Source organism: Rhineura floridana, chromosome 12, assembly GCF_030035675.1.
Source record: "Rhineura floridana isolate rRhiFlo1 chromosome 12, rRhiFlo1.hap2, whole genome shotgun sequence".
In the NCBI taxonomy this organism is placed as follows: Eukaryota; Metazoa; Chordata; class Lepidosauria; order Squamata; family Rhineuridae; genus Rhineura; species Rhineura floridana.
This window is the reverse complement of record NC_084491.1, coordinates 19912212-19938349: the sequence shown is the minus strand read 5'-3', so window position 1 is coordinate 19938349 and position 26138 is coordinate 19912212. Positions and strand designations below refer to the sequence as shown.

At 43.8% G+C, this 26138-nt stretch overlaps 1 pseudogene; it reads left to right on the top strand.

Moving 5' to 3' along the window:
• Nucleotides 1–22126: 22126 nt before the first annotated feature.
• On the top strand, nucleotides 22127–22245 carry LOC133368883 (5S ribosomal RNA; annotated as a pseudogene).
• Nucleotides 22246–26138: the final 3893 nt, after the last annotated feature.

The window sequence follows — 26138 nt, the reverse complement described above, 5'->3', positions numbered from 1 at the left end:
AATGGCCAAATCAATTAAGCCACAATGGAATTTAAAATGGGGGGGAGGTAAGATTTGAAGTGCAAATCAATTCCCAATATTTATAATGATTTATATATTTATATCTAAATTAAATTCCTTTATTTATATATTGAAACAATATCACTTAATTATAATTAATTATCTATGTGGCTTAACTAATTAAATTAATTAATTTAATTATTTATATGTAATTATTTCAAAAATCCAATTAATTACTAACCAATCAATTGTTATATATCAAATAGGGAGGGCGGGATGTGGCTAATTTATTAATTAATTGAAAACAGGGGGCAACTTGCACCCAGCCTCACCCAAACTCGCCAACTACCCGGCTGAGTCTGGACGCAGGATGATAATACAGAGAGGTGGGAAATTCAAACAAAATGACCAACGGCAGGAGACAAGCCTTGAAAATAGCCTCCTGCACCACCTCACAGCTGATCCGCGGGAAAAAAGGAAATTCAAAAGTGCCTCAATTGAAGTCAAGCCGCCCAGCGGGGCCCTACAGGCGGTGAAATTAACGCCGAGGCTCACAGCTGCAGGAGACAAGCCTTGAAAAAGCCTCCCACACCGCCTCACAGCTGATCAGCAGGAAAGAAGGAAATTCAAAAGTGCCTCAATTGAAATCAAGCCGCCCAGCGTGCCCGTACAGGTGGCGAAGTTAACGCTGAGGCCCCCAGCGGCAGGAGACAAGCCTTAAAAAAAAGCCTCCCGCGCCGCCTCACAGCTGATCCGCGGGAAAAAAGGAGGGAAATTTAAAATTGCCTTGAGTGAAATCAAGCTGCCCAGCAGGGCCCGCGGGCGGCGAAGATAACGCACACTAAGGCCGCAGATTAAAGCAGAGCCGGGGGCAGGCCCAGCGCCGCGACTATGGCGGCCGCGGACAAACCTGGAAAAAACTGCCCCACACGCGCTGCCCAGCTGGGACACACGCTTCACAGCTGACCTACGGTAAGGAACGCAAACGGGAAAGAGAGCAACCACTGCTCAGGAATGCAGAGCAAGCCCTCAATAATAGGCACGAAGCCGCAATATAAGATAATGAATGCTACCCGAGCCCTAATCCCCAGCTAATGCATGGGAAGAACAAACAAACGGGGGGAGGGGTGCAGGGGGGGGAAAAGAGGGAACCCCCTTCCCACTCCGGCCCACGCAAATGGGGAACCAAGGGTGGGAAAGCAAGAAAACCTCTATAATACAATCACCAACAATGACTCAGGAGCAGGGTAGTCACGATGAACAGAAAGATCTAGGCCAGTCACAGAGTCTTTTAACAGCATGCCGCAAGGCAAAAAAGGCGCGTTCTTAGGGAGGAGCAGGCTATATATAGCTGCTCAAACCCTTTCCCAATTGGTCAAGGTGCACCACCTGACCAATTACATATTTTTCTCAAACCTTCCCGAGTCTTCCCAGAAGTAGGGTGGCGGCAAACTCGCCCCTTGCAAAAATGCAGGAATGGTATTCTCCCGCCATTTCATATCAAGCATATTGCTCGTTTTTCATTCCCAAACCCGCCTGCATCTCATCTTTCTGTTGCATCACAGGGCATGCATTTTCCCTCCATCTCTCAGTAGGGCATCGCAGACCCAGTGACAATTTCCTGTTGCCTTCCAAGTGAGTCCCCACTGTTCTTCCCAGTGCACTTTGTTAGCTGCTCCTTGCAGGAGACTTGTGTCTCGACAGTGTTTGAGTAAACTGGAGGGGACAGAAGTGATTAGCTATTGCTTGTAATACCAACAGCTATTATGGTCTATGTGTGTTATATATTTTTCCTCCTTTTTATGAAACACAGGGCAATAACTAGCAAGCCTTGCTGATACAGAGCTCCCATTTATTTCCACAAGCCTTGCAAAGGGCTCTGGCAAATGGCTTGTTAAAACAAACACAGCTTGCATAGCCACCACGCTTGTTAGATGACACCCACACTTTTCAAAAATTCCATTTTATTTGGTATTAACTGTGAAAGGAAAAAGGGGGAAATAATATTTCCAACCAAATGATTAACCTTTTTATTGGCATTCACACAGAGGGGGACCTCTGCATGATAAAATAAAATGGCAGTGGGGATGGGCGAAGCTGTCAGTGTGCAGTTTCTCATTATTTTCATTCTTAAAATCAGTTTTCCACATTTCCACATATTTTTTTAAAGAAGGAAGTTGTCATGAAAACCCAGCAGCATTGTAGTGCTGATTTCTCCTGATACACACAGCTTTGTATGCAGTGTTGCCTAAGACACACATTTCTGCAAGCACTTTTCCATAATGTAATGCATTTTTGCACATTATTTTTCACTAATATGTGCATTTTTGTACATTTTACTCACCTAGAGAACTACATTGCAACATTTGGAGAAGTGTGAAGGATGGCTGTGTTTTGCTTCACATATTGTTTTGGAAAGTGTGAATTCCGTAGGTTTGCCTTTCAATGTGAACTTAATCAAATTTCCCCCCCATCCCTACCTGAGAATGAGGTGGAGCTTCTGAGAAACTGGAGGACAGATTTCGGCACAGCACTAATCCTGACCTAACATAATTGCCCCTCCTTCTTATCAGGTATTCTAACTCTTTATTTATGCTTTCATTCACCCTCCCATCTCACCCCCTCCAGCCACTCCTCAACTCTTCTGTTACAGGAGGCTTTTGATGATGGTTGGGAATGAGTGGGGGGCATTTCCCCAACCACTCAGATTGGCTCAGGAAAAAATAACTCAGTTTTCCCCTCAATTGCCCCCATCCCTTGGAAAAAAACTCAGATATTTTCCAGGTTAATCCAAATACAGCTTTACAGAGCTTGCCTATCTCTCTAGTTCTGGATAAAACTGCAGGCATTTTCCTTCCTTCCAGTTACATGATTCTGCATTTTGTACAACAAGCTCCATTCCATATTACCTTTCCTGATCTATTTAACTGGTTTGGGGGTTTAAAGCGGAAGACCTTTGAGAACTTCTCCTTGGATGGATGCAGTTGACTTGATGCAATCACACGGTATGGTTCAGTCACTTGACACCAAGTTAATTTATTTATATTATTTATTTATTACATTTATATACCACCCCATAGCCAAAGCTCTCTGGGCGGTTGAAATGCCCAATCAAAATCTGAATTTCAGTGCTTGTCAATCCCCCGACCCCCAAGTTCAGCTGGTTCACTCAGACTTTTTGCTTAGTAGATGCCCGAGTGAACCTCACTTGGGGAGAAGCAGAGAGAAGTTCCTATCCAAATTGAGGCCATTCAGGCTTTCACTTCCTCATGAAGAAAGACCTAGCTTTCCATCAAGCACTGAAAACAATTTATTTTCACATTTGAAAATGTTGCCCTGAGTTTTTGTTTAGTAAGTTATCACCAGAGCTTGGTTATGTATCAAAAGGCTCCTTGGGATAGAAATACATTTTAGGAAGCATTTGTTTTCCTAAGAGATAGTGAAAAGTTATTGGGGATCACCGCACAGCATAATCTTTGCAAATGTAGCAAGGGGAAAAAACAGAAGAGGGGGAGAAAAGCCGCTATGATTTCCTGGCTGTCATGATCAGATTTGTCTAAAGAATATCTTTCTTTTTCACTTGAAATGCCTTCTCTATCTGAATAGCTTGCTCAAGAACGGCATGTGAAACCCAATTCAATAAGCTTTGAAGTAAGTCTCATTGAGTTCAACAGGACTATGTCAGGGGCAATTCCATAAACAGCAGTTTGAAGAAGTAAAGGGGTGGGAAAGACCATTTGTAGGGGTTCTGTTGTAGTTATGTGCCTTCAAGTCGATTACGACTTATGGCGACCCTATGAACCAGCAGAGCTTGGAAAAGTTACTTTTTTGAACTACAACTCCCATCAGCCCCAGCCAGCATGGTGCTGGCTGGGGCTGATGGGAGATGTAGTTCAAAAAAGTAACTTTTCCAAGCTCTGTGAACCAGTGACCTCCAAGAGCATCTGTCATGAACCACTCTGTTCAGATCTTGTAAGTTCAGGTCTGTGGCTTACTTGATGGAATCAATCCATCTCTTGTTTGGCCTTCCTCTTTTTCTGCTCCCTTCTGTTTTTCCCAGCATTATGGTCTTTTCTAGTGAATCAGGTCTTCTCATGATGTTTCCAAAGTATGATAACCTTAGTTTCATCATTTTAGCTTCTAGTGACAGTTCTGGTTTAATTTGTTCTAACACCCAATTATTTGTCTTTTTCTCAGTCCATGGTATGCGCAAAGCTCTCCTCCAGCACCACATTTCAAACGAGTTGATTTTTCTCTTATCCTCCTTTTTCACTGTCCAACTTTCACATCCATACACAGAGATCGGGAGCAAGGTTTTAATTATCCATACTGTATAGACCCTTAATGGGCTGTAATATAGCAGAAACCAGTGATGATTTGAAACGAATGCTGATGAAAGTTCAAGAGGAAAGCAAAAAAGCAGGACTACAGCTGAACGTCAAAAAGTAATGACAACAGAAGATTTATGCAACTTTACAGTTGATAATGAGGACATTGAACTTGTCAAGGATTATCAATACCTTGGCACAGTCATTAACCAAAATGGAGACAATAGTCAAGAAATCAGAAGAAGGCTAGGACTGGGGAGGGCAGCTATGAGAGAACTAGAAAAGGTCCTCAAATGTAAAGATGTATCACTGAACACTAAAGTCAGGATCATTCAGACCATGGTATTTCTGATCTCTATGTATGGATGTGAAAGTTGGACAGTGAAAAAAGCGGAGAAGAGAAAAATCAACTCATTTGAAATGTGGTGTTGGAGACTTAGAGGCACATAACAACAACAATATAAAAGGGGTGGTGGTCAAATGTAGTAGTGGGACATTTTTTCATACCACCCACTGGAGTCTTACCTCATCAGTGTGATATCTTCAAAGTTGCTTTAAAACTTAATGAAGTAATCACTCAGAAGTCTCCAACGTTATTGGACCACAGATCACATTTTGAATTTTGAGATATGCTGAGGGTGTAAGCCACAAAATGGCTGCCATGGGGGATGGCATAACACAAAATGGCTCCCATGGGGGGTATATAACAAAACTCTTCACTCTGGTTCTCTTCCCTCATAAGTGCATAAAGGGGAGGGGGATAAACAGCTCTTTAGGACTTTAGGGATTCCTACTGCCTTGTGTCCAAACAACTCACTTATGAATCATAGCTCTGACTTCACACTGACAGGCAGAAGGATCCAGAGTATCTCATTTCACAGGAATCACTTAGAAGGGTACCTGCACATTTTGCTTCATAACTTTCTTTTGATGAGGGCTAGAGATTTACTTTTTTAAAAAAAATGAAAGCTCAGAGTCTGGGGCCCCTGCCTGGGGATGCCAATGAAGGCCTTTGTGAGTGCCATGGTGCCCATGGGCACAGGGTTTGTGACCAGCAGAAAAATAAGCCAAAAGTATCAATGTAAAAAGGAACTAAAAGTGCAATCCACACCAGATATTTATTCCACTTTAAACATTCATAGTTTCCCCCAAAGAATCCTGGAAAGTGTAGTTTGTGAAGGGTGCTGAGTGTTATTAGAAGACTCCCATTCTCCTGACAGAGCTTCAGTGGCCAGAGTGGTTTACCAGCCAGCCTCTCTTCCCAGAGAATTCTGGGAACAGGAGCTCTGTGAACGGAATAACAGTCTCCTAACAACTCTTAGCATCCTTCACAAACTATACTTCCCAGGATTCTGTGGGGGAAACCATGACTGTTTAAAGTGGAATAAATGTTTGGTGTGGATGTGGCCCTATACTCATGTACCTGGGAATAAGCCCCATTGAGACCAGTAAGACTTTTTTCTTAGTAGGTGTATGTAGGATTGCACTGCAAGAAGCTTACCTGTTTTAACATAATATGCAAGGTTTTAATCCTGGGCATTTTTGTTTTGTTCATAGTTTAACTAGAAGACCATCTAAATGACAGAAGATTCCCCATCCTTGCAATGTATCTATGCAACCAGATTTTCCAGTGATATATGCAGTATTTTGTTTTATTAACAGTTGCTAGGAATGCTATGAAAAAAACTAGTGCCTTATTCCATATCTTTATTAGAGTTTTTAATGCTTCACAGTGGTGGAGATTTGTTTCTATCACTTGAAGGAAGAGATAAGGTGTGGTGACTTTTTATTTTTTAAATATCCATCTGCAGAGTCCTGTATAATTGGACCTCATCAGTGACTGTAACCATTAAACTTCACTCAAGTGAGCTGTGGGAGTTGTGGCATGATGCATTTATTTCACCTACATCTTTCATTGATAGCTTTTTGTAAATTCCCTTTTCAATGCCTGAAATGAATAGAGATTCCCTTTGCTGCTTTATTGCTGATCATGTTACTGCTGATTATGAACCTGTTAAAAGGGGAATGGTTACTAAGCTGAGAAATAAAGTGGGGTGAGGTTAGTGTAATAAATGCATTCAGGTAGAAATGAAAGTTCACCAGAGGTTGTTTGGTGGAGTCCCACATGCCCACTTACATGTATCTAAGTGATCTAAGCAGATGGATAGTTAGTTTGTCTTGCTCTGAGCTATTGCCTGAAGGCTGGAATTAAACCTTAGCTTCCTAGATGTGCAAAGGAATCCCACATCGAGCATTGCCATGTTATCAGAAGATTATCTGGGAATGGTTGCTTAGCTAAGGTGGCACGAGGAATTAGTGCTAAAAAAATCAAACAAGATGACAGAAAGCATCTCCACAGTATCCAACCATCCTTAGCCCCATGGGCCAATTCAAATGTTGTACCTCCTTTGGGAAGGCAGGGAACCTGTGGCCCTCCAGACCCTGTTGGGTTGCAACTCCCATTACACCCCAGCAAGCATGGCCAATGAGCAGGTTTAGGTGTGGAAGGATCTGTCAATTTTGGTTCTCTCAGTTTTTCCAATCTTTTCCAATCTTAAATTCAGTTTTCCGCATTTCTGTAGAAATTGGCAATTTCTTAAATAAAAAATCCTCATGAAAATTCTTATGCATTTCATTGTGAGTTTTTCTTAATAAACACATTTTTGTATGTAGCTTTGACTAATGCACACATTTTTGCAAGCGATTTCCCCCTAATACAGTGCATTGAATTGTTATTTTCACCTAAATATAATGTGTTGTATGTGTCATTTTTAGGCACACTTTCTTGTATTATATACAGTTTTGTAAACATTGGTTGGTTGACAAACTGCATCACAACCTTTGAATAACTGCAAATTTTGAAAGATGGCTGTGCTTTGGTTCTGATATTGTTTCAGAAAGTGTGGCTTGTTTAAATGCAAACTGAATCCAGTTTCTCCTCCATCCCTAATCAGGGTTAATGGGAATGATAGTCCAGCAACATTTGGAGGGTTCTGCATCCCTGCTGTATCTATTGTTTAGAAGACACTAACCACATTATTTGACACAAATTATTTGACACAAATAACGAAAGGAACAGGGGAAGCTGCCTTATGCTGAGTCAGACCATTGTTCCATCTAGCCCAGTATTGTCTCCACTGACTGGCAGCAGCTCTGCAGGGCTTCAGGCAGGGAACTCTCTCAGCAGTGCTTGGATGTGCCAGGAACTGAACCTGGGAACTCTGCTTGCAAAGCAGAGGCTCTACCACTGAGCGATGACTTTGGTGTATTGCAGAGTTTTCTTGCCAGTTGGTTGTGGTGTCAACATGATAACCTTTTAACCACACAATTAATGGTCTTTATATATGCAGCCACTCCTTGTGTGTCTATGCTAAAGTGGTCTTCAGTGGCTGCTGCAATAGACCTGGTGATAGCAGAGCACCACAGTATGAGTTTTCTGGTATATTTCTGGTCTATTTTGATTCATCGTGTACTGTGTCTATATGTATTTGTGTGATATTTCACCCTGGGAATTCACAGTTGAAAGTTTGCGCTGGAGAGGTGTCTTAGGTTCCTCTTTTGGGGCCCACTCTGAAGTAGGTACAGGGGTGCTTTGCACACAAAAGGCTCAACATTTAATCCTGGATATGTCCAATAAAAAAGATTTCATGTAGTAGTTCTGGGGAAGGCTCCTCTGTCTGATCCCTCAGGAACTGCTCTCAGTGAACAGGGCTGGAGCAATGGCCTGACTTGGTGTAAAGTAGCTTCATATGAGATGCTATCATTTATTACAGGTATTAATATTCTGCCCTTCTATTGCAAAACAATACTCAGGGCAGTGGACAACATAATTAATACAACCAAAACGCACATCTGATTACTTATTATTTAATCAGATGTACACACCTGATATCAAATCCTCAGAAATATCTAATTTAAGATGTGCTATCCTCAAAGTAGGCTAGTCCATTAGGGTGAATAGTAGGGATGGGATCCATTGGCCAGTGCTGGTTCAAAAGTATTCTGTCAATCTAACAGGCTGATATCAATTCAAGTTCATTCTGTGTCAACTACCAGCTGCTTTTACCAATCCATTTTTTTTGCTCGGAAAAATGTTGATATTTATATTTCAAAATTTTAAAGGAAAAACTCTATCAAGATTTTCTTTAAAATATGAACATTTTGAAGGAAATATAAGTATTTTAAAAGGAAATATTGATAAATTGTCATTCTTACAATCAGTGTTTTAGAGGCTTTTTTTTAAAAAGGTCCCCTTTCAAAAATAGCTGTGGATATTCATTATATTAAAATGATCCTCAGCAACTGAGAACAAGCGAATTAATGAAAATTTGGTACCAAATCTGAACTGGGCAGAATTCTAGCCTGTCTTTAGTGAATAGGGCTCTATCAACTTTAGCTTGCTCTCAGGTGGCCCCCACCTGCCTGCCTTCTTACGAACAATGAGTCCAGACAGTGGCTCTGGCTGTCAACTTCCTCCTCCTTAGTTTCATTATTGCCCTCGTAGAACTCAGCTGGGAGGAGGATAGGAACAAAGCTAGAATTAGTTGGCTCTATTTATTTATTGATTTGATTTATATTCTGCCCTTCCTCCCAGCAGGAGCCCAGGGTGGCAAACAAACCACGAAAAACACTTTAAAACACCATAAAAACAGACTTTAAAATACATTAAAACAAAACATCTTTAAAACCATTTTTAAAAAGCTTTCAAGACATCTTTAAAAAAAGGTTAAAACATTGTTTTTTTTTTAAAAAAAGGTTTAAAAACATATTAAAAAGCAATTCCAACAGAGACACAGACTGGCATAAGGTCTCATCTTAAAAGGCTTGTTGGAAGAGGAAGGTCTTCAATAGGTGCTGAAAAGATAACAGAGATGGTGCCTGTCTAATATTTAAGGGGAGGGAATTCCACAGGGTAGGTGCCACCACACTAAAGGTCTGTTCCTATGTTGTGCAGAACGGACCTCCTGATCAGATGGTATCTACAGGAGGCCCTCACCTGCAGAGTGCAGTGATCAACTGGGTTATATAAGGGATAAGATGGTCTTTCTGGTATCCTGGTCCCAAGCTGTCCCATCACCGAGTCCAGGCAGTGGTCCAGGGTTTGCACGGCCTCTCCCAATTCAGATGTTCAGAGAAATAGACCTGGGAATCATCACCGTACTGCTGACACCTCACTCCACATCTCAAGATGACCACTCCTAAGGACTTCATATAGATGTTAAACAGCATGGGGGACAAGATGGTACCCTGCAGCACCCCACAGCACAACTGCCAGGGGCCTGAAAGACAGTCACCCAATGCTATTCTCTGAAAATGACCTTGGAGATAGGATCAGAACCACTGTAAAACAGTGCCTCCAATACCCATCTTACCAAGTCAGCCCAGAAGGATACCATGGTCAATGATATCAAAAGCCACCAAGGGTTCAAGTAAGAGTAACAGGGTCGCACACCCACTGTCCTTCTTCCGATAAATGTCATCCATCAGGGCAACCAAGGCCAATTCAATCCCATAACCAGGCCTGAACCCAGACTGGAATGGGTCAAGACAATCTGTTTCACTGAAGAATAGTTGCAATTGCTGCACCACAACCCTCTCAATTACCTTCCCTAAGAAGGGGGTATTTGCAAGCGGTCTGTAATTTTATTATATTATAATTGATTAATTGATTGATTGATTTATATCCCACCCTTCCTCCCAGCAGAAGCCAGGGCAACAAGCAAAAGCACTAAAAATACTTTAAAACATCATAAAAATAGATTTTAAAATACATTAAAACAAAACATCTTTAAAAACATTTTTGACAAAAGCTTTGAAGGCATCTTTAAAAAGAAAAAAATATTGTTTTGTAGAAAAAGGTTTAAAAACATTAAAAAGCAATTGCAACACAAACACAGACAGGGATAAGGTCTCTATTTAAAAGGCTTTTTGAAAGAGGAAGTTCTTCAATAGGCACCAAAAAAATAACAGAGATGGCGCCTGTCTAATATTTAAGGATAAGGAATTCCACATGGTAGGTGCTACCACATTAAATGTCCATTTCCTATGTTGTGCAGACTGGACCTCCTGAAAAGATGGTATCTGCAGGAGGCCCTCAACCGCAGAGCGCAGTGATCGACTGGCTATATAAGGGATAAGAGGGTCTTCTCCTGTGCATGTAAAAGATGATATCAGGTGGGTAGCTAACTCCACCCTGTGGTTGAAGGCAAAAGACCACTGTTGAATTTTTTGCAGGCCCTTCCTGGTCCAGTCCTGTTCTTGTTTCAGTTTCTCTTTTGCCTTCACCAAGCTCGGTTGGGCCCTCTCTGCTCCTTGGTTTCACCCCTGTATCTTTGTTCTAATTGTTCTATTTGTTATTCTGTGTTTCTATATTAGTGTTTTTCCTTGTTGACTTCTGTTTTTTCTCCAAGTTTTGCCCCCCAGTTTTTTAAAAAAGGCTTTCATTTTTGTTTTCTCCGGAGTGCCGCAGTGTGGAGTTTTCATGAGGGCTGTTACCCCCTCTCAGTCACCAGCAGCCATACACCCTCCTAGCAGCCCCCCTGCCAGCCTCGCAGCCTATTTCAGCTCCTTCAGAGTGGTAACGGCAGCGGCATCCACCTGCTCCTTCCGGTGGCTTCCCCGTGAACGGCAGTGCTGCCTGGATCACACCATGGCCTTGCAGGCCTCCCAACTGCAGCTGGCCTCTTCCCGTGCTTCCACAGGAGAAACATGCCATGGGCAGTCTCCACCTTTAGAATCTCCCTCCCTGCCACTGAACTAGCAAGGAGGTGGGCAGGCGCCAAGCGAGGAGGGTGCTTTGGACCTCCCCTGACAGGCCTCAACTTAAGCAGGCAGCATCGCCTTTTTGCCCAATGTGAGGTTTTTCCACCACCACCCCACGTCTCCTAAGAATTGTCTCTCAGGCTTTTTGCCCCTGTAAGCCCCGCTGCGTGTTGCACCCATGGGGAAACTAACCCGCAAATCAGATAACCCCTCTAAAAGGATGAAACTGCTCCCCCCCCCAGCATCTGATTCAGCTTTGGAACCTCTATTCCTCCAGGGACCAGGTCCTTCATATCCTCTGGTGGCCCAATCAGGGGCAGCAATGGCCCGACCCTCTACCGTCAGGCACGAGGTGGCTGAGGCACAGGTTATGGCAGGCAGGGTGGCTCGGGAAGGCAGGGCACCTGTTTCCAGCAAGACCACTGGGACAGACAGGACCCTGATCAGCAGTCAGGATCAATAGGCAAGGCCTAGCACAGCTCTACCTGCAGATCCCAAAGGGACCAAGAATCCCTATCTGATGAAGAAAGCAATCTTCCTCATCCCTCCTTGGGTTCCATTTTTTCTACCAGCTCCTCTCCTGAACCCTTTACAGGCTTTTTGGAGGAACCAGTACTTCTTCAACAGACCCAAGAGGTGTGTGTGTGTGGGGGGCACAGGCTGCAAATTTCTAGTGCTCAAAATCAGCCCATTCAATTACACCATTCAGCTCAATCACCATTCAGCAGTTAAAGGAACAACTCAGGGACTCTCTCCTAATGGACTTGGCCAGGGACCTGTCTGCATCATTGGCCCATTAGTGGGCCCAATCACAGGAAGCCACAGCTCCTTTGCCCACTCAGGCACCTCCTAGAAGACTGGAACTGCAGGATCCCTCTGTGGACCGCACAGCTAACAATGCACGTTCACCATGGAACATAGCATCTCCAGATCCTCATGCCACTGCCCAGGGCAGGCACCTTCACCCTCCAGATGATGCTCCTCTAGACCTGGACACTGACTTAATGATCCTGGACGAAGAGGAATGGAGTGGGGATTCTGAATCTGAAGAGATTGCAACCACTAGGATTTTCCAGGAGCCACACTTCCTCCCCCTCCTGTGTAAAGCAATGGAAGCCCTGACGCTAACCTCTGCAGAGGATCCTCCTGCCCCTTCTACTTCCAGGGTTTCAGCAGTGTGTCCTGACCCAAAACCAAAGTCTAGAGTCCAGAAGCTACCTTCCCTACTTCCCAAAGTACTCAAATGAGAATTTGACATTCCATTACAATGCAAGAAGTCAGTCTCGATTGCCAACAAATATATGCTGGAGAAACACATCATGGACCAACTGAAGGTCCTGCTGATAGACGCTCCCAATATGAATTTACTGAATCCATCTGTGACTCGGATGCTCATCTGAAAGATGCCACGGAGCGTAAAATGGATCAGGGTCTTTGAAGAATACACGAGGCTAGTGCACTCTCAATCTGAGCAGCAGCATCCTCCTCGGTATTTGCCAGAGCTTCCCTTCTGTGGTTGGAGGATCTGCTTGATGGACTGCAGCAGGACGTGGCCCAAGTACACAAGTCCTTACTCAAAGTCTCTCGGGCAGTAACTTTCATGGCAGATGCATCTATAGATGCTATGCAATTTGCAGCAAGAACCCTGGCAGCAGGCATATTCACTAGAAGAACCCTATGGCTTTGACACTGGGAGGCAGACCCCACGGCCAGCTCCAACGTTACCTCTGAACCTTATGTGGGAGGCAAGCTATTTGGAGATGACGCCCTAGCAAATGTTTTGGAATCTAAGGAGAAGAGAAAGTCAATGCTATCCTCCAGGAAAAGGGATGACAGCAGGTACTTTCACCATTCTTTCCACCCTTACCTGTTGTCTCAGTCCTTTCATGGTTCCAGGACATCTGGATGAGCGAAGGACGCGCGCTCCAGCCACCCATTCTGGAACAGACAGTGCAATCAACCTAGGGCACAACAACATTTTCCCAATTGCGCAGGTTTTGGTTCCCAGTTGCGGGGCAATAAGCATCACTTCTGATGCCAACATTCCACCAGTGGGTGGCCGTCTCCAAAGCTTTGCTCACCTGTGGAAGGACACATAATCAGACCAATGGATACTACACACCATCCGGTATAGCCTAAGGATGGAGCTCACCTCCACCCCTCCGGCGAAATTTATTCCATCCTCCTTGTCAGCTTCCACACACAAGAGGAAAAGGGTCCTGCAGGTGATTTCCCATCTAATACAGATTGCGGCTATAGAACCTGTCCCGGCAGGGGAGAGATTTTGAGGAAACTACTAGGGGGACTTTCTCTCCTCAATCGACTTTGAGGAAGCCTACCTCCATGTTCCTATATTTCCTTCCCACAGGCACTATCTGAGATTTGCAGAGGGTCAAGACCATTTTCAATACAGGGCCTGCTGTTTGGCCTGTCGTATGCCCCCAGGGTATTCACGAAAATTGTGGTTGCCCTGGTGGCACACCTCAGGACACATGGGGTTCATCTCTTTCCCTATCTGGATGACTTCCTGATCCAGTCCCCATAATTACACAAGGCCTGGGAAGACCTCCACGTCACCTTGGCATGCCTGAAGGACCATGGCTTCCTAGTCAATGAACCCAAGAGTCAGCTACTTCCATGTCACAGCATAATTTATCTGGGAGCTGCTATAGACTCTTGAGAGGGAACCTTAAGGTTATCCCAAGAAAGAATAAACAAGATACGTGCGATGGTGTCAAAAGCTCTGTCATCCAACTCAACAGATCTGATGCAATTGGCTGCTTTCCTGGGGCTGATGGTGTCTACACCCCAAACTATGCCTTGGGCGAGTCATCACTCTCAGGCACTTTAATGGGCCCTTCTGCCATTCCAAAGCGACATAGCTTCAAGGCACCACTGCAGAGTGGCACTGTCACCGCAGGTAAGTCGATTGTTACTTTGGTGGGTTCACAAACCCAATCTGTTGAAAGGAGTATTGTTTCAGGATTCCCCTCGAACCCTGATCATGTCAGATGCCAGTCTATCAGGCTGGGGGGCTATCTGTGAGGGGCAGATGATACAGGGCACATGGTCTCCACAGGAATCCACTCTGCCAATCAATCTCCTAGAACTTAGACTGGTCTGTCTGGCCCTCAGACACTTCACAGAGTTCAGACGGGTGGGGGTGGTGCTGTTAAGAATGGACAGTGTGTCAGTCAAATGTTATTTGAACCGTCAAGGGGGCACACACTCTCACCACCTCCAGGAGGAAGCCTCTCTCCTCTTTCAGTGGGCAGAAAACAATGTGGATTCAATATCAGCAGAGTACCTCAAAGGGGAGGACAACGACCAAGCAGACTGGCTCAGTCGAAAGAAATTGGATCATGGAGAATGGATGCTTCACCCGGACACCTTCCAACAGATAGTGACACAATTTGGCAGGGTTCAAGTGGACCTGTTTGCCACCACCAGCAACGGACAGGTGAGGAGGTTCTTCTCCAGGCATGTGATGCTAGGAACAGAGGGGATAGATGCCTTGGCATTCCCCTGGCCTCCAGGCAGACTGTATGCCTTTCCTCCACTCCCAATTATTCCCAAGGTAATACAACAAGATCTGAACCAAAAAGGCATCAGTTCTCCTGGGAGCTCCCTGGTGGCCAAGACATCCTTGGTTTCCGGATCTCCTCGGCCTGGTGGTGAAACCCCCATGGAAAATTCCCCTAAGGGAGGACCTGCTCTCTTAAGGGCAGCTTAGCTGCCCTTAGCTGCCCATAGGGAAGATTGGCGTTACATTTGCCACTTTCCAGTCCTCAGGCATGGAGGAGGACCCGAGGGACAAGTTACATATTTTAGTTAACGGATCAGCAATTTCACATTTGAGTTCTTTGACAAATCTTGGGTGGATGCCATCCGGGACCGGTGATTTGTCAGTTTTCATATTGTCTACTAAGTCTAGAACTTCCTCTCTCATTACCACTATTTGTCTCAGTTCCTCAGAATCCCTTCCTGCAAATGTTAGTTCAGGTTCAGGGATCTGCCCTATATCTTCCACTGTGAAGACAGGTGCAAAAAAATCATTTAGCTTCTCTGCAATCTCCTTATCATTCTTTAGTACACCTTTGACTCCCTTATCATCCAAGGGTCCAATCGCCTCCCTAGATGGTCTCCTGCTTTGAATGTATTTATAGGATTCTTTGTTGTTGGTTTTTATGTTCTTAGCAATGTGCTCCTCAAATTCTTTTTTGGCATCCCTTATTGTCTTGTTGAATTTCTTTTGCCAGAGTTTGTGTTCCTTTTCATTTGGACAGGACTTCCATTTTCTGAAGGAAGACTTTTTGCTTCTAAGAGCTTCCTTGACTTTGCTCATTAACCATGCTGGCATCTTCTTGGCCCTGGTGGTACCTTTTCTGATCTGTGGTATGCACTCTAGTTGAGCTTCTAATATAGTGTTTTTAAACAACTTCCAAGCATTTTCTAATGATGTGACCCTCTGGACTTTGTTTTTCAGCTTTCTTTTTACCAATCCCCTCATTTTTGTGAAGTTTCCTCTTTTGAAGTCAAATGTGACCGTGTTGGATTTTCTTGGCAATTGGCCATTTACATGTATGTTTAATTTAATAGCACTATGGTCACTGCTCCCAATCTGTTTGACAACACTTACATCTCGCACCAGGTCCCAATCCCCACTGAGGATTAAGTCCAGGGTTGCCGTCCCTCTGGTTGGTTCCATGAAACAACTGGTCTAGGGCATAGTCATTTAAAATATCTATAAATGTTGCTTCTTTGTCATGAATGGAACACATATGCGGCCAGTCTATGTCCGGGTAGTTGAAGTCATCCATTACTACCACATTTCCTAGTTTGGATGCTTCCTCAATTTCATATCTCATCTCAAGGTCTCCCTGAGCATTTTGATCAGGGGGATGATAGATCGTTCCCAGCACTAAATCACTCCTGGGGCATGGTATCACCACCCACAATGATTCTGTGGAGGAGTCCACCTCTTTTGGGGTTTTGAGCTTGCTGGAGTCAATGCCTTCTTTCATGTATAGAGCGACACTGCCACCAATTCGTCCTTCCCTGTCCTTCCGATATAGTTTATATCCAGGGATAACCGTGTTTCATAAGGATAGAGTAGTCCTCCGCACAGTCCCTTCCTTTTGTCCCAAGGTCCTGTCCATCTTCCGCTGCCAACAGGAACTGGAACTGCTGTCCTTCTGTCCAAATCCAGTTCATCCCATGGAGAAGGCGTGGCACTCACTTGATGTGAGGAGAGCCCTTAAATATATATTTCTAAGACTAAGTCATTTAGTCTTAGAACTTCAGCTATGGGGCGGTATACAAATGTAATTAATAATAATAATAATAATAATAATAATAATAATAATAATAATAATAATAATTTAGGAAAGCAGATAATTTGTGTATTTTCACCCAGCATCTCTGGGGAACAAGGTTTCCACTTCCACGTTAGCTAGATGGATCAAAGTGTCCATTTCCTTAGCATATACCTCGCTAATAATGGCCTGGCCAGCCGGCATAGTGGCTCACTCCATGAGAGCGGCGGCCACATCAGCAGCATTTTCACGCAATGCTCCTCTAACAGAGATCTGTAGGGCATCTACATGGGCCACTCCTAATACATTCATTAAACATTACAAGATAGACGCATATGCATCAGCTGAGGCAGCTTTTGGGAGGAGAGTGCTACAGCACATCCTCTCAGACCACTAGAGTTTTGCAGCCCAGCATTATTCCCACCCTACATGGGTCAGCTTTGGTATGTCCCACCTGATATAATCTTTTACATGCACAGGAGAAGACACATTTGGTCTTACTGTGAAATCGATCTTCTATGTGCATGTCAAAAGATGATATCAGGGCCACTCCCTAGGAGGGCTGGGCTGCCGTGGCAAGCACAAGTAGGCCTTTAGCAGAGAGTGTATGAGTACTGTTGTTTACTTCTTTTCGTGTGTTCTTCCTATTCTTTTCCTCATTTATTGGCTTGTCATGGAGAAACTGAAACAAGAACAGGACTGGACCAGGAAGGGCCTACAAAAAATTCAACAGTGCTCTTTTGCCTTCAACTGCTAGGTGGAGCTAGCTACCCACCTGATATCATCTTTTGACATGCACAAAGAAGACCGATTTCACAGTAAGACCAAATGTCTCTTTCAGGTATCCTGGTCCCAAGCTGTATAGGGCTTTATACACCAAAACTAGAACCATCTCACCAAGTTGGCCCAGAAGGATGCCATGGTCAAAAGTCAATGAGAGATCAAGTAAGAGTAACAGGGTAGCACTCCCCCGTCCTTCTCATGATAAAGGTCATCCATCAGGGCAACCAAGGCTGATTCAGTCCCATAACCAGGCCTGAACCCAGACTGGAATGGTGCAAGATAATCTGTTTCATCCAAGAGTACTTGCAATTGCTGCGCTACAACCCTCTCAATCACCTTCTCTAAGAAGGGGGTATTTGTAATTATCGCAGACCAATGGGTCCACAGTGGGCTTTTTTAGGAGCGGTTGGGTCACCGCCTCTTTCAAGGAGGCTGGAACCTCTTCCTCCTGCAATGATGCATTGACCACACCCTGGGTCAACTCAGACAAACCCCCTCAGCAAACTTTAATAAGCCAAGAAGGGCAAGGGTCGAGAGGACATGTTGCTGGCCATATCGTCACAAGCACCTTGTCTACATCATCAGGCTGCATCAACTGAAACTGTTCCCAAGAAGTTGCAGCAGACGTACAGGACACCTAATTGGGGACCACAGTAGATGTGTATGGGGCATCAAGACTGCTATGGAGGTGAGCAACTTTACCCTCAAAGTGCCTTGCAAACAATTCACAGTGGGCCTCTAAAGGGTCTAAAACTCCATTTCCTAGAGCTGATGTCAACAGACTCCTGACAATACAGAAAAGCTCCACTAGACGGCTACTTGAGGATGTGATGGAGGCAGAGAAGTGGGCCTTCTACACTGCCCTCACCAGCACACAGTAGGCACTGTTATGATGTTTTAATCATGCCCGATCAACGCATCTTTCACCACTTGCGCTGTAGCCGTCATCCAGCCTGTTTCATTGCCCTTCACTCACTGGTATACCAAGGTGCAAACTGGGCGCTCGGGGACAACCATGTCAAGAGCCCGACGTGCCTCACTGTTCCACATGTGACAAGGGCTTCTACTGGGAAATCCACCAGGGCATTCAGGAATCCAGTGGATTCCATTAGTCTCTGGGGTCCACCATCTTAATCTGTCCACCACCCATGGAGAGAAGGATCAGAGCCATAAGTCTGAACTTTACCAGGAAGTCGCCTGACCATGACAATGGGATAACATCCACCCCCCCATCTCCAGACCACCCCTTCCTCCATCTGGAGCAAAAACCAAGTCGAGGGTGTGCCCTGTCCTACGCCTCAGGCTGCTGACAACTTGAGACAGCTCCATGGTTGTCATGGAGGCCATGAAGTTCCAAGCTGGAACATTAGAGGCAGTCTCAGCATGGACATTGAAATCACCCAGGACTATAGTTCTGGGTCCTCCAATACCACAGGTGAGATGGCCTCCACCAACTCAGTCAGAGAAGCTGCCGGGCAGCAGGGTGGATGGTACACCAGCAGCATCCCTAGTTTCTTGTCTCCTTGGCCAGACATCAGGTGCAGGCTCTCACAGCCAGCTCCAAGACAGAGTGGTTTTCTTGTTTCTGTAGACCACAGCAATTCCTCCCTCCCCTGCAGCCTGTGCTGGTGTTGCACTGAGTATCCAGATGGGCAAAGCTGGGTCAGATCAACACCTCCCATCTCACCCACCCAGGTCTTGGCAATGCACACCAAATCAGCACCTTGATCCACAAACAAATCATTTGGATGAGTGTGGTCTTATTGTGTACCAATCTGGCATTAAACAACAACACACACAGGCCAGTGAGCACAGCAGATGAGCAATGAGGAACCCATCCAGGAGAGGAATGGCAGCAAGGAACAAGGCATAGATAGCCTTGCCCTCATCTTCTATGGTAATTCCCCCCCCCCAGCAATACTTCCTTCCTTCTACCAGTGATCACTGAAATTGGTGTGGCATCACCCATGTCTGTCCTTACTAAGACTCCTCCTAAACACCTGATATGGACTCAACAAGAGCCCACCAACAAAACCTACCTGAGCCAATTATCCCAGTAGGCTTCTGCGACAATTGGGAACAGTCAGACCCACTCAGTATTTTTCACACAGGACACATCTACTCCCCCTGTCTCATATCCAGGGAGGGCCAGCCTTCTGCCAGTTACAGACTCTCACTCTGAAGGCATCTGGTGACTTTCTCCTATCATTCAGTTCACTGCACAGGCTCTCACCCTGCGCAGGAGCTACACTTGAGCCATACACCCTTCCCACTACCAATCTCATCCAGATTGGTTAGGAAAAGAAAGAAAGAAATAGAAGAGGATAGTGCCCTAGCCCTCGGGACTCCCTAAGGGACTCCCCAAGTGACAACCCCCTTAGGGGTCACCCCTTTGGTGGTGACCTTGCCAGTGGCAGTCCTGCCACGCAAGGGCAGCTGGGCTTTTATGCCTCCTGACCCAGCCAGGAGCTGATGCAAGAGGCTGCAAGATTAACTGCAGCCTCTCTCTGAAGCCAGGGTCAGGCAGGGGATCCCAGTCCTTGCAGCACTTACCAGGGACTTCAGCTGTCTCAAAAGACAGCAACCCAGAGGAGCAAGCAGAAAGCACTCAGATGATTGATGTCTCTGTCTCTGTTATTGGCTCTGATTACACCTGTTGTTGATCTCCCTGGCTTCTGAACTATCAGTCCCAGTGGTTACCAGCCACCACTGCCTTGTGCAGATGATGCATTGACTTTTTTTTTCTTATTAGACCATGAATCTTCTAGCTGGAGGCTTCAGGAGGAACATCTGCAGCAGTATGTGTTTGCCCTTGGGGTGAGAAATGTCATGTTGCTTGTGGCCCTTTGGGATTCCAAAGCAAGGACAAGGTCAGAAACAAACTGCATTGGCGTGTGACCTCAAACGTCTTCCCTGAAAAGAGTTACCGACAAGTACTACAGAATCAGACTTACAAGTGTTTCTCTGCAAGATTGAGAGCAAGACTGGAATTACTTCTGCTTCACTCCATTGGTTTGACTTTCTTTTAACGGACCATAAACAATTTGTTTACATCAATGGTGTTTCATCTCCAAGAGTGAATCACTACAGTGGATTCCCAAAGGACCAATCCCTGGTCCGTTTGTTGCTTTTCATATTATATACCAGTGCTGGTTGATTTAACCCATCAGTGCTTCAATCTGTGTTTGAGGGCTTTGGATGTTTTTCAAAATGGGCTTCTCAGGGAACAAGTTGCACTATGAATCCAGTATTTTTTTTTCTCCTTGAGCTTCTAGGTTGGTATATGTTTGAGTGTGTGCAATCTTCAACTTATTTTCATGCAAAAAGGAGGCACAGAGTTACACTGCTCCCAGATCCCACAAACACTTTCTTCTTACCCTCAAATAGAGCTGGGCAAATCTGCCAACTCTGGTTTCTCTCAGTTTCTTATTTTTCCAATCTTAAGTTCAGTTCCCCACATTTCCACATCAGTTGGATTTTTTTTTTAAGAAAAAGTCCTCATGAAAATTCATCAGCATTTTAGTGCAATTTTTTCCTAATATACACATATCTGAATGCAATGTTGCACGATATACATATTACTACAAAGCAATTTCCTCCAATATAATGCATTTTTATCTGCTATTTTCACTAATATGTGGGATTTTTTTGCACCCTTTACCCTTGCATGTGTATTTTTATACCTATTATTTGGCTGGAGAACTGCACTACAAGAATTTTGAAAAATGGCTGTGTTGTGGTCCCATGTATTGTTTCAGAAAGTGTGAATTAGATAGACTTACTTTTAAATGTAAATGGAATCAAATTTCTTCCCCCATCCCTACCTTCCAAGCCTTCCATGATCTCAGCCCCATCTCTCTGCCCTCACATCCCTAATATAATCATACTTGTGATCTTCATTCCTTGAGATCAACCACTTTGAAGCTGCCCAAGCTGCCCTCTGTGCCCCCCTCCAGCACCAGCCAGCTTCCCTGCCCCCAGCAGCTATTGCCACTTGCTTCAGTTGCCAGCCTTGACCTCTCCTTCACCTGGCACTTAAGTGTGTTTACCCAGTAGTGACAGCACTGTTGCAATGGGCCAGGAAGCCAGTGGCAGCTCTGTTCCCTGACCCAGTGGAGTATTGCTATCACTACTGGGTAACCCCCCCCCACACACATACACAGTGGATAGGAGGCCACCAGCCTTCCCCTTTGTGATTGTAACCTACTTTATCCAGTGGCAGCAGTGGTGGGCGGTGGAGCCAAGTGGCCACTCAATTCCCCAGCCCAGTACAGCTCCTCCTTGATGCCAGGTCTGGTTCAAAGGTCTCTTGGTTAAGGATGGGCCTCGATCAAGACTTTAGACTAAATGTTGGAGGGTTTTGCGGGGATGTTTTGTACCTACTCCTTCATCCATAAAAAGAGAGATTCTAATAATTCTCAAAGGGAGTTGTAGTGATACATGGTGGCATTCAGTGCTAGACACATTGAAGTAAATAGATTTGATTAACTTAGGTTCATTAATTTTAATGGGCCTACTCTGAGTAGGACTTAGTTGAATACAAACCACACTCCAGCCACATTATCAGCTGTGTTCTTACTCCTTCTTTCTTCTCCCTCCAACCACTGGGTGCTGCTGAGGACAAACTTCTCAAAACTCAGACTCATAGTTACCAGAATACAACAAAGGGCATTCAGTGCAATGGCACCCACTTTATGGAACACGCTCCCCCATACACACATGCACCAACAGTTGGTGGTTTGGGACCCATGTTAGAAAAGTAGTTATTCAGGCAAGCCTCCAGGGAGTAATGACACTGCCTTTTATTGTGATTTTGCAGGTCTTTCATATTTGTTCTTCTGTTATTTTTTCCCTCCTCTTTTTAATACAATCCACACTGCTTGGAAACTTTTTTTGCACTGGCAGTCAATAAATTATAGCAAACTAATAACATTAATTGCCTATGGCCATGCTACACTGAACATGCCCGATCTCATTTGATCTTGGAAGCTAAGCAGGGTCAGGCCTGGTTAGTAGTTGAGTGGGAGACCACCTGGGAATACCGGGTGCTGTAGGCTTATAGGAAGGCTATGGTAAACCACCTATGGATACCTCTTACCGTGAAAACCCTATGAATATATCAATCAATTTGTTTATTACGGTCATAGACCCGAACAAAACAGAAAATACAAAATATAAAGCCTGTCTGGCATACATAAGATTATAGAGTAGCAATATACAACAAATATAATTAAAAACTAAAATGGTTTGTCATGGAAGTAAAAACTAATGTAAGAATAAAATTAATAACATCAGCACTGAAGGAGTCTAGCTTGCCTTTTCCGTATTAGTTGCGCTATATAAAGAAATTTAGCTACTTGTTTAGTTATAGAGTTATCATTATCAGATAAAAGGTAGTGAACAAACCAATTTGGGGTTTGTTCCTGATACCCTGAAATAAGGGATAAGATAATTTTAGTTCTTAAATCTTGGTATAGCTCGCAATTAAGAAATACGTGTTCTAGCGTTTCAGCTGAGTTTGAATTACAAATGCAGAAGCGATTATCTCGTGCGATACCTTGAAACCGTCCCGTTAAAAGAGCAGAGGGTAGGCAATTGAATCTCGCTCTGGAGAAAAGGAATCTATATTGAGGGAAGGTTAGTGTTTCTAAGTATGACGCATGCATTGGAAAACGAAAATTCAAGTCAAAACAAATCGGAGAGCAAGATGTTTTGGCCTTAGAAAATAGATATTGTCTATCAAGGTCCTTTATACGTTGGCTAATAACAGATGTGGCCAGTTTAAAGCTCCAAGATGACAATAGTTCTTTGGATAGGCCTAGAAGATTTAGCTTTGCGTTAAATATTTTAAACCAAGGGCTTTCAAACGGATCATCCCATAATAGATGTGGGAGCCCAAAAGAGGGCCCAGAATAGGCTACCTTGAGCCAAAATTTAAAGGCTTGCAACCAGGCGGTGCACTCTAATGAATTGAATCCCGCCTCTAGTCGGAGGCCGGCTGAAGAGGCACATTTTGGGGAGCCAAAGAGGTTTAAAAGAAAATCTGAGAGAACTGCTTCAATTCTTTTGTTGAAGTGTGTAACCCATGTTGGGATGCCATAAAGAAGTTGTGAAATAATTTTAGATTTGAAAACTTTGGAGACTGCTGGGATAAAGCAGCCTCCTTTGGTATAGAAAAATCTAATTAGGGCTTTAGAGATGTTTTGTGCTACTTGGATCGCGGCCTTAATATGGGTAGTCCAAGAGAGTGTAGAGGTGAATATAATCCCTAGGTATTTGTATTCGTGGACCTGAACAAACAATTTTCCTTTTATTTTCCACTGCTGTAGTGCCCCTTTTTTTAGAAAAAGCCATTATTTTTGATTTTGTATAGTTAATGGTGAGAGAATTTTGTTCACAATAGATTATGAAAATTCGAAGAAGGCGTTTGAGGCCTACTTTGGAAAAAGACATTAGGACCGTGTCATCTGCGTATAATAACAGAGGGCAGCTCATTCCTGCAATGTTAGGGGAGTGCAAATTTTCGTTGTAACATTTGATGTTTAGGTCGTTAAGAAAAAGATTAAACAGGGCTGGAGCCAGAACACAGCCTTGACGTACACCAACATTTGCGACAATAGATCTAGTTAAATTTCCGTCTGGCCCATATCTCACTCTTATCGACGTACATTTGTAGAGTTGGCTGATCAAAAATAGCAACCTCTTATCAATTGAGGTCTTATATAATTTTGCCCACAATAGATCTCTTGGGACTGAGTCAAATGCTGTTTTGAGGTCTACGGAAGCTACAAATAGGCCTCTATTTGTTCCACTCATATATTTTTCAGCCAAGTATCTTAGTACTAAACAATGCTCAATGGTGGATCTATTCTTATGAAAACCTGCTTGTTCATTGCCCAGTATATTTTCCTCCTCTAACCAGTATTGGAGTCTAGCGTTTAAAAGACTCGCATATATCTTACCCACCACTGAGAGGAGGCTGATGGGCCTATAGTTTGCAGGATCCCCTCTAACTCCTTTCTTATATATGGGGATAATCACCGCCTGAAGCCAAGATGAGGGGATTATCCCGGTCAGATTTATCTGGGTGAATAGAGAGGCAAGTAGTGGGGCCCACCATTGGATGTTACTTTTTAGCATTTCAGGAAGGATCACATCAATGCCTGGGGCCTTTCCATTTTTCAGATTTTTAATCAGTATAGCTACCTCTTCCTGCTTTATCGGGGGCCAATCTGGTAGGGTATTTGCACTTGGGCTAAATAAATTCCATCTTGGCATATCTTCGTATTTTGAAAATTGCAGTGAAAAGTAGCGCTCCCAAATTTCAGGTGGAATAGTACATTGCGAGGGGGCATTGGAAGCTAGAGCATTTGTAACTAGGGCCCAAAAAAGCTTTGTTATTATTTAGGGAACCATTTATTAAAGACTTCCAGCTTTCCTGTTGAGCCTGTCTTTTTTTGCGAACTATTAAATCTTTATAATTCTTCTTTACCACAAAATATTCTGATGGAAGGGTTTTTGCCTTTGATTCCCTATAAGTGTGATATATTCTTCTTAGCGACTGTTTAGTGTCCTTACATACAATCCAAAGAAAGATTCATAGGTCACCATAAGTAGTAATAAACTTGAAGGCATATAACAACAACAATAACTTTAATTAAATAAATAGAAATGAGTAGGCTGTTGTGATATTAGCATACTTGTTTGTGTGCATCTGAAGCACAGAAAGAACAAGTACAATGTAGCCGCTTAGAATGGAGCACTGTTGATGCAACAAAAGGGATTCTCTTCTCAGCAACTGCAGAAAAAAAGATACTTAGTACAAATTAGGTTGTGGAAGTTATGACTTTGCCCTGCCAAGTTGTTTATTCAAAAAATTATCCTTGTACAAATAATTCATTATCTCATTGTCTTATGTTTAATGACTGCTCTGTAATAAGAGTCCACTTCTTCAGCAGCACTTGCCTTTGCCTTCATTACATATACATAGACCCAATGAACCTTTTATGCTCCAGTAATCATAATTTGTGTTGCACATCATGTTACGACTTTCTCCTTGTGTAAATGCTTTGAAAAATGAATTTATAAATAATTTTTATGGTTCAGTGAGAAAATCCATTAAAGTCTTTGAAATGTGGGGAAGGATAGTAGTCAGAAGGGCAGGTTGATATTTACTGTGCGTCAGGACAGAAGAGCCATTAAAAAAGAAAATACTCTGCTGAGCTGTATCAAAGAGAGACACTTAAAGAGAGGGACTGAGCTACGTATTGCCACAAATATTGATTTCACATAAATGGACAAGAATTCAATCAAAGGTAACTCACGCACGGAGTTTCAAACTTTCAAATATTTCTCAACATGATCTCAAGGAAAGGTTGCAACATTTTAGTTTAGGAAAAAGGCGAGTAAGAGATGACATGATAGAAGGGCATTCTATAAAATTATGAATAACATGGAGAAAGCGGATAGAGAAAAGTTTTTCTCTCTCTCTCATAATGTCCAAACTTGGGGACATCCAATGAAGCTGAATGTTGGAAGATTTGGGACAGGCAAAAGAAAATACTTCTGCACACAGCACATGGTTAAACTACGGAATTCTATCCCACAGGAGGCAGTGATGGCCACCACCTTGGATGGATTTAAAAGAGGATTAGACAAATACATAGAGGATAAAGCTATCAATGGCTACTAGCCATGATGGCTAGGCTTTGCCTCCAGAGATGGAGGCAGCATGCTTCTGAATTCCAGCTGATGGAAACTGCAGGAGGGGACAGTGCTTGTGTGCACAGATCTTACTTTCTATAGGCAGCTGGTTGGCCACTGTGAGAAAAGGATACTGGACTAGATGGGCCACTGGCCTGATAGAACAGGCTCTTCTTGTGTAAAAATTGCCCTATATTAGGGGATACTGCTTTGCAAAAAAGGAGGTTTGGCAAAATTGCATACCAAC